Raw genomic sequence first — 9443 nt, 5'->3', positions numbered from 1 at the left:
AACTTATTGATGATGATGATGTAGAGCAGGAGAGTGGAGATGATAATATGACCACCCCTTAGTAGTTTGAAAGGATTAGAATTGTATATTTTGCTTGAACAATGCTTGTAGGTTTATGTTTTGTTTTGTTAAACTTTGTAATGTGAATTTGGTTGTTTCGATGAACTGGCTACATAATGTTATTGGGTGTTTACCTTATGCTTTTGCTTTGATTTGTTGATAGATTCACTGAAGATGATGTTTGAGTATTGTGAGATTGTTACTTAGAGGTAGTATGATTTGCATGATTATTGTTCAGTTGATGTTTTGGAATAGTTTGATCAAGGAATTGTGTTTAACTTGTAAGGAACAGAAATATTGATGAGAAATATAACAAAGTGAAACATTGATCTAGTTAGGTGAAAATCTATAGATAACTATACATACAATATAGGATAGGCTAATTGATATGTGTTGAAATGGTAAGATTGAATAAGTATGACTAGTAGTAATTGATGAGGATCATTTTTGATACGTCAAATAGGTAGTGTAGGTTATTGCTGAGTTGTTTCACAAATTGGTGGACCGACATAATAGGTCGGTTTGGGAATGGATATAGTATGGACGATGCCGATATGCATTGATGCTATACCAACTTATTATAGATTGATTTGACTTGAAATTATTCCGACTCATAGGTGTCAGGTTGTTCGAAATGATGTTGACTTATAGATGTCGGTTTGTTTGAAGTGATAGATAGCTTAGTGGCTTATGGATTTGAAAACCGAAGTATAGTTTAGTTTTGATTAGTTAATTAAGCCACTTGTTGTGGTTTGAATATTGGTACTAATCAAGCACTGGATCAGTAGTCATTTGTAGATATTTGTTTAGATTGCTGGAATATTTATTTGTGGATAGTATCTGAAATTGCTTATCAGATAATAAAAGAGTAAAAGTCGCGATTTATTGGAAAGTTGAATTATAATTCGGTAAGGAGAATTGAGTTTGAATATTGGATCAAGATATCTTTTGGATAAGCTTGAACAGTTTGACTTAGTATTGATTGAATTGTAATTTTCTGTTGGAACTTGACCGTTCGAATCGTAGGTCCGTTCCGGTATAGGAATAATTGGTTGCAGATAATTCGGTAACTTGAGTGTTATATAAGAAAGTATATCTCATTCGGAGATTTGGTGAACTTAATATATTTGATTTTGAAGATTCGTGGCAGTAACTTTGGTTGATTGTATATAAGATATTTGTAGATCAATTAAGAATAATGATAACTGAAATATAATAGAAAAGAATGAAAGTAGAAGAATAAAGATTATTGATGAAATAAGAGATCATTATCGTGTTTTAACTTATGGGCTTATTTGTAATGCACCTTTAGGCTAGTTTGATACATTGATTTTAAAGTTGAACTGTTAGAAGCTGCAAATTGTCTGAGTTATAGTCCGCATGGCAGTACTATTGCTGGGGTTGTTTGGATTAGATGGTCTATTGGTGCACGAAATTGTGATCTCAGGCAACGGCGCCAGAAACTCTGTACGCACGTCTTAATAAATCGTTTTTCATTCACAACTTCGATACAACTAACCAGCAAGTGCACTGGGTCGTCCAAGTAATAAACCTTACGTGAGTAAGGATCGATCCCACGGAGATTGTTGGCTTGAAGCAAGCTATGGTCACCTTGTAAATCTCAGTCAGGCGGATATCAAATAGTTATGGAGTTTTCGAATATTAATAATAAATAGAAAATAAGGATAGAAATACTTATGTAATTCATTGGTTAGAATTTCAGATAAGCGTATAGAGATGCATTCGTTCCTCTGAACCTCTGCTTTCCTACTGTCTTCATCCAATCAATCTTACTCCTTTCCATAGCTGGCTTTATGTAAGGACATCACCGTTGTCAATGGCTACTTTTTATCCTCTCTGGAAAATGGTCCGATGCGCTGTCACTGCATGGCTAATCGTCTGGAGGCATCACCCTTGTCAATGGCTGCATCCCATCCTCTTGTGAAAATGGTCCAAATGCTCTGTCACAGCACGGCTAATCATCTGAGGTTCTCGATCATACTGGAATAGGATTCACCCTCCTTTTGCGTCTGTCACTACGCCCAGCACTCGCGAGTTTGAAGTTCGTCACAGTCATTCAATCCCAGAGTCCTACTCGGAATACCACAGACAAGGTTTAGACTTTCCGGACTCTCATGAATGCCGCCATCAATATAGCTTATACCACGAAGATTCTGATTAAGAGATCCAAGAGATACTCATTCAATCTAAGGTGGAACGGAAGTGGTTGTCAGGCACGCGTTCGTGGGAGAATGATGATGATTGTCACGTTCATCACATTCAGGTTGAAGTGCGAATGAATATCTTAGAAGCGGAATTAGTTGAATTGAATAGAAAAACAGTAGTACTTTGCATTAATCTTTGAGGAACAGCAGAGCTCCACACCTTAATCTATGGAGTGCAGAAACTCTACCGTATGAAAATACATAAGTGATAATGGTTCAGGCATGGCCGAATGGCCAGCCCCCATGAAAGTCTAAGATAGCATAAAACTGATCAAAGATGTCTAATACAATAGTAAAAAGTCCTATTTATACTAAACTAGTTACTAGGGTTTACAGAAGTAAGTAATTGATGCATAAATCCACTTCCGGGGCCCACTTGGTGTGTGCTTGGGCTGAGCTTGAATGTTACACGTGTAGAGGTCAATCTTGGAGTTGAACGCCAGTTTGTAACGTATTTCTGGCGTTCAACTCTGGCTTATGACGTGTTTCTGGCGTTTAACTCCAGACAGCAGCGTAGAACTGGCGTTCAACGCCCTTTTACGTTATCTAAACTTGGCCAAAGTATGGACTATTATATATTGCTGGAAATCCCTGGATGTCTACTTTCCAACGCAATTGGAAGCGCGCCATTGTGAGTTTTGTAGCTCCAGAAAATCCATTTTGAGTGCAGGGAGGTCAGAATCCAACAGCATCAGCAGTCCTTCTTCAACCTCTGAATCTGATTTTTGCTCAAGTCCCTCAATTTCAGCCAGAAAATACCTGAAATCACAGAAAAGCACAAAAACTCATAGTAAAGTCCAGAAATGTGAATTTAACATAAAAACTAATAAAAACATCCCTAAAAGTAACTAGACTCTACTAAAAACATACTAAAAACAATGCCAAAAAGCGTATAAATTATCCGCTCATCACAACACCAAACTTAAATTGTTACTTGTCCCCAAGCAACTGAAAATCAAATAGGATAAAAAGAAGAGAATATACTATAAATTCCAAACTATCAATAAAACATAGCTCCAATTAAATGAGCGGGACTTGTAGCTTTTTTGCCTCTTGAATAGTTTTGGCATCTCACTTTATCCATTGAAGTTCAGAACGATTGGCATCTATAGGAACTCAGAGTTCAGATAGTGTTATTGATTCTTCTAGTTCAGTATGATGATTCTTGAACACAACTATTTTATGAGTCTTGGCCGTGGCCCTAAGCACTTTGTTTTCCTATATTACCACTGGATACATAAATGCCACAGACACATAATTAGGTGAACATTTTCAGATTGTGACTCAGCTTTGCTAAAGTCCCCAATTAGAGGTGTCCAGGGTTCTTAAGCACACTCTTCTTTTGCTTTGGACCTTGACTTTAACCGCTCAGTCTCAAGTTTTCACTTGACACCTTCACGCCACAAGCACATGGTTAGGGACAGCTTGGTTTAGCCGCTTAGGCCAGGATTTTATTCCTTTAGGCCCTCCTATCCACTGACGCTCAAAGCCTTGGGATCCTTTTTATTTACCCTTGCCTTTTGGTTTTAAGGGTTATTGGCTTTTTGCTCTTGCCTATTGGTTTTAAGAGCTTTTGGCTTTTTCTGCTTGCTTTTTCTCTTTTTCTTTTCTTTCTATTTTTTTGCTATTTTTTTTCTGCAAGCTTTGTTCTTTGCTGCTTTTTCTTGCTTCAAGAATCATTTTTATGATTTTTCATATTATTAAATAACATGTCTCCTTATCATCATTCTTTCAAGAGCCAACATATTTAACATTCTTAAACAACAACTTCAAAAGACATATGCACTGTTCAAGCATTCATTTAGAAAACAAGAAGCATTGTCACCACATCAATATAATTAAACTAAGTTCAAGGATAAATTCAAAACTCGTGTACTTCTTGTTCTTTTGAATTAAAACAGTTTTCATTTAAGAGAGGTGATGGATTCATAGGACATTCATAACTTTAAGACAAAGTTACTAAATACTAATGATCATGTAATGAAGACACAAACATGGATAAGCACTTAACATAGAGAAAACGAAAAACAGAGAATGTAAGAACAAGGAATGAGTCCACCTTAGTGATGGTGGCATTTCCTTCTTGAGGAACCAATGATGTCCTTGAGCTCTTCTATGTCTCTTCCTTGTCTTTGTTGCTCCTCCCTCATTGCTTTTTGATCTTCTCTTATTTCATGAAGGATGATGGAGTGCTCTTGATGTTCCACCCTTAATTGTCCCATGTTGGAACTTAGTTCTCCTAGGGAGGTGTTGATTTGCTCCCAATATTTTTGTGGAGGAAAATGCATTTGAGGCATCTCCGGGATCTCATGGTGATGAGCTTCATGCGTCTCTTGAGATCCATGAATGGGCTCTCTTGCTTGCTCCATCCTTTTCTTAGTGATGGGCTTCTCTTCCTCAATGGGAATGTCTCCTTCTATGAAAGCTCCAGCTGAGTAACATAGATGGCAAATAAGATGAGAAAAAGCTAGCCTTGCCCCAGGAGAGGGCTTTTCGGCTATTTTGTAGAATTCAAGGGAGATGACTTCATGAACTTCTACTTCCTCTCTAATCATGATGCTATGAATCATGATGGCCCGATCCACAGTAACTTCAGATCGGTTGCTAGTGGGGATGATGGAGCGTTGGATGAACTCCAACCATCCTCTAGCCACAGGCTTGAGGTCCAGTCTTCTTAATTGAACCGGCTTGCCTTTGGAGTCAATCTTCCATTGAGCTCCTTCTACACATATGTCCATGAGGACTTGGTCCAACCTTTGATTAAAGTTGACCCTTCTAGTGTAGGGGCGTGCATCTCCTTGCATCATAGGCAAGTTAAACGCCAACCTCACATTTTCCGGACGAAAATCTAAGTATTTCCCTCGAACCATTGTAATATAATTCTTTGGGTTTGGGTTCTTACTTTGATCATGGTTCCTAGTGATCCATGCATTGGCATAGCACTCTTGAACCATTAGGATGCCGACTTGTTGGATGTGGTTTGTTAGAACTTCCCAACCTCTTCTTTGTATTTCATGTCGGATCTCCAGATACTCATTCTTCTTAAGCTTGAAAGGGACCTCGGGGATCACCTTCTTCTTGACCACAACATCATAGAAGTGGTCTTGATGAGCTTTGGAGATGAATCTTTCCATCTCCCATGACTCGGAGGTGGAAGCTTTTGTCTTCCCTTTCCCTTTTCTAGAGGATTCTCCGGTCTTGGGTGCCATCAATGGTAATGGAAAAACAAAAAGCTTATGTTTTTACCACACTAAACTTAGAGTATTGCTCACCCTCGAGCAAGAGAAGAAAGAATAGATGAAGAAAAAGAAGAAAATATGGAGGAGAGGGTTGTGTTGTGTGAAAATGAAGAAGAGTGGAGGGCTTTATATAGGGAAGGGATGGGGGTAAAGTTCGGCCATATGGGTGGGTTTTAGGTGGGAAATTGATTTTGAATTTTGAAGGTAGGTGGGGTTTATGAGGTAGGTTTATGGGAAGAGTGGATGGATGTGAGTGGTGAAGTGGTTATAGGGAAGAGAGATTGAGGTGATTGGTGAAGAGTTTTGGGGAAGAGTGTTTATGGGATTGTTTGAAAGAGGGGTGAGAAGAAGGAATTTGGATCCTCTAAAGTTTGAATTTCACTTTAGAGAGTAAAGTGTGATCTTCTACCATTGAATAATTTCTCTTTCATATTTATTATTGGTCCCACCTATGAAATCAATGGTGAGAGATCACACTTTACTCTCTAAAGTGAAATTCAAACTTTAGAGGATCTAAATCCGAGAAGAAGTGAGTGGAGGTAGGTGGGGATCCTGTGGGGTCCACAGATCCTGAGGTGATCTTGTGGGGTTCACAGATCCTGAGGTGTTTAAGGATTTACAACCTTGCACCAAATTAGGCATGCAAAATGCCCTTGCACACAACTCTGGGCGTTCAGGGCCAGATTGGTGCTTGTTCTGGGCGTTGAACGCCCATTTGTTGCCCATTTCTGGCGTTGAACACCAGAACCATGCTTGTTCTGGGCGTTCAGCGCCAACTCTTCTCCAGGGTGCAATTCTGGCGTTCAAACGCCCAGATGCTGCCCATTTTGGGCGTTCAGCGCCAGAACCATGCTCTGTTCTGGCGTTGAACGCCAGCCAGATGCTTCTTACTGGCGTTTAAACGCTAGTAAGTAGGGGTGGCAAGCGGGGAAGCCCGCCCCGCCCCGCCAGAAGCCCGCCAGTTGGCAGGCTGGCCCGCCCCGCCCCGCCTAGTGAGGCGGTCCCAGAATCCCAGCCCGCCCCGCCTAATGGCGGGCTGGCGGGCCGGCGGGCTAAGCCCGCCAAATATCTGTTTTTTTTACTTTTAACTATTAAAATAATATATATAAAGATATAAAAAAATCTCTTTTGTTTTTTACTTTTAACTATTATAATTTTTAAAAGTATAAACAAATTATAATTTTTGTATTAACAAACATTAAAGTCTTTTTAATTATAAATATCTAATAAACATGATTATAAACAAGTTTTCATCCAAAACATAATTATAGATATTATTTCCAAAGCAAAATAAACATAATCCAAAACATAATTAACAATATTGTCTCTAAAATAAAACAAACATAATCTAAAACACTTAATTTTCATCTTCATTCTCTTGTAAGTTGGGTTGGGGGAAGTTGGGTTTTGGTAAAAAAATTGTAAAAATACCCCTTACTAAAAAAATACTAAGCCCGGCGGGGAAGCCCGCCCCGCCCCGCCAAAGCCCGCCAAAACCAACGGTTTAAGCGGTGCGGGTTAAGCGGGCTTTTGCTATTTGGTGGTCCCAATTTTCCAGCCCGGCCCGCCTTTTTTGACGGGTTACGCGGGCCGGCCCAGCGGATTTAGGCCCGTTTGCCACCCCTACCAGTAAGGTCTTCCTCCAGGGTGTGATTTTTCTTCTGCTGTTTTTGATTCCGTTTTCAATTTTTATATTTATTTTGTGACTTCACATGATCATGAACCTAATAAAACATGAAAGAACAAGAAAAATAAAATTAGATAAATAAAAATTGGGTTGCCTCCCAACAAGCGCTTCTTTAATGTCAATAGCTTGACAGTGGGCTCTCATGGAGCCTCACAGATGTTCAGAGCATTGTTGAGACTTTCCAACACCAAACTTAGAGTTTGGATATGGGAGTTCAACACCAAACTTAGAGTTTGGTTGTGGCCTCCCAACACCAAACTTAGAGTTTGACTGTGGGGGCTCTGGTTGACTCTGTTTTGAGAGAAGCTTACTGTGCCTCTTTTCTATGTTTACAGAAGGGTAACCTTGAGTTATAAACACAAGGGAGTCCTCATTCAATTGAAGGACTAATTCACCTCTGTCAACATCAATCACAGCTCTTGCTGTGGCTAGGAAATGTCTTCCAAGGATGATGGATTCATCCTCATCCTTCCCAGTATCAAGGATTATGAAATCAGCAGGGATGTAAAGGCCTTCAACCTTTACTAACACGTCCTCTACTTGTCCATAAGCCTGTTTTCTTGAATTGTCTGCCATCTCTAATGAGATTTTAGCAGCTTGCACCCCATAGATTCCCAGTTTCTCTATTACAGAGAGGGGCATGAGGTTTATCCCTAAACCAAGGTCACACAGAGCCTTTTCAAAGATCATGGTGCCTATGGTACAAGGTACTAGGAACTTTCCAGGATCCTGTTTCTTCTGAGGCAATCTCAGTTGATCCAGATCACTTAGTTCATTGGTGAACAAGGGAGGTTCATCTTCCCAAGTCTCAATACTAAATAATTTGGCATTCAGCTTCATGATTGCACCAAGGTACTTGGTAAGTTGCTCTTCAGTAACATCCTCATTCTCTTCAGAAGATGAATACTCGTCAGAGCTCATGAAGGGCATAAGGAGGTTCAATGGAATCTCTATGGTCTCTAGATGAGTCTCAGATTCCTTTGGTTCCTCAAAGGGAAACTCCTTATTGATCACTGGACGTCCCAAGAGGTCTTCCTCACTGGGATTTACATCCTCCCCTTCCTCTCCAGGTTCGGCCGTGTTGACTATGTCAATGGCCTTGCACTCTCCTTTTGGATTTTCTTCTGTATTACTTGGGAGAGTACTAGGAGGGATTTCAGTGATCCTTTTACTCAGCTGGCCCACTTGTGCCTCCAAATTTCTAATGGAGGACCTTGTTTCATTCATGAAACTTACAGTGGCCTTAGATAGATCAGAGACTAAGTTTGCTAAATTAGAGGTATTTTGTTCAGAGTTCTCTATCTGTTGTTGAGTGGATAATGGAGAAGGTTTACTATTGTTAAACCTATTTCTTCCACCATTATTAAGGCCTTGTTGAGGCTTTTGTTGATCCTTCCATGAGAGATTTGGGTGACTTCTCCATGAGGGGTTATAGGTGTTTCCATAAGGTTCACCCATGTAATTCACCTCTGCTATTGCAGGATTTTCAGGATCATAAGCTTCTTTTTCAGAAGATGCCTCTTGAGTACTATTGGATGCAGCTTGCATTCCATTCAGACTCTGAGAAATCATATTGACTTGCTGAGTCAATATTTTATTCTGAGCCAATATGGCATTCAAAGTATCAATTTCAAGAACTCCCTTCTTCTGAGGCGTCCCATTGCTCACAGGATTCCTCTCAGAAGTGTACATGAACTGGTTATTAGCAACCATGTCAATGAGTTCTTGAGCTTCTGCAGGAGTTTTCTTTAGGTGAATGGATCCACCTGCAGAAGTATCCAATGACATCTTAGCTAATTCAGACAGACCATCATAGAATATATCCAGGATGGTCCATTCTGAAAGCATGTCAGAAGGACACTTTTTGGTCAGTCCTTTGTATCTCTCCCAAGCTTCATAGAGGGATTCACCTTCTTTCTGTCTGAAGGTCTGAACATTCACTCTAAGCTTACTCAGCTTTTGAGGAGGAAAGAACTTGGCTAAGAAAGCCTTGACCAGCTTATCCCAAGAGTTCAGGCTATCCTTAGGTTGAGAGTCTAACCATACTCTAGCTCTGTCTCTTACAGCAAAAGGGAAAAGCATGAGCCTGTAGACTTCAGGATCTACTCCATTAGTCTTAACAGTATCACATATCTGCAAGAATTTAGTTAAGAACTGAAAAGGATCTTCAGATGGAAGTCCATGAAACTTGCAGTTCTGTTGCATCAGAGAAACTAATTGAGGTTTAAGCTC

At 39.8% G+C, this 9443-nt stretch overlaps 1 non-coding gene across 1 annotated transcript; it reads left to right on the top strand.

Moving 5' to 3' along the window:
• Window positions 1-9053: 9053 nt before the first annotated feature.
• On the top strand, window positions 9054-9161 carry LOC148581659 (small nucleolar RNA R71). The gene has a single exon (XR_015899697.1). It is a non-coding gene; the product is annotated as a small nucleolar RNA R71 (small nucleolar RNA).
• The last annotated feature ends 282 nt before the right edge of the window (window positions 9162-9443 follow it).

This window comes from Arachis ipaensis, chromosome B10 (genome assembly GCF_059453495.1).
Source record: "Arachis ipaensis isolate K30076 ecotype BB chromosome B10, ASM5945349v1, whole genome shotgun sequence".
Lineage (NCBI taxonomy): Eukaryota > Viridiplantae > Streptophyta > Magnoliopsida > Fabales > Fabaceae > Arachis > Arachis ipaensis.
This window is presented reverse-complemented; position numbering and strand designations above follow the sequence as displayed.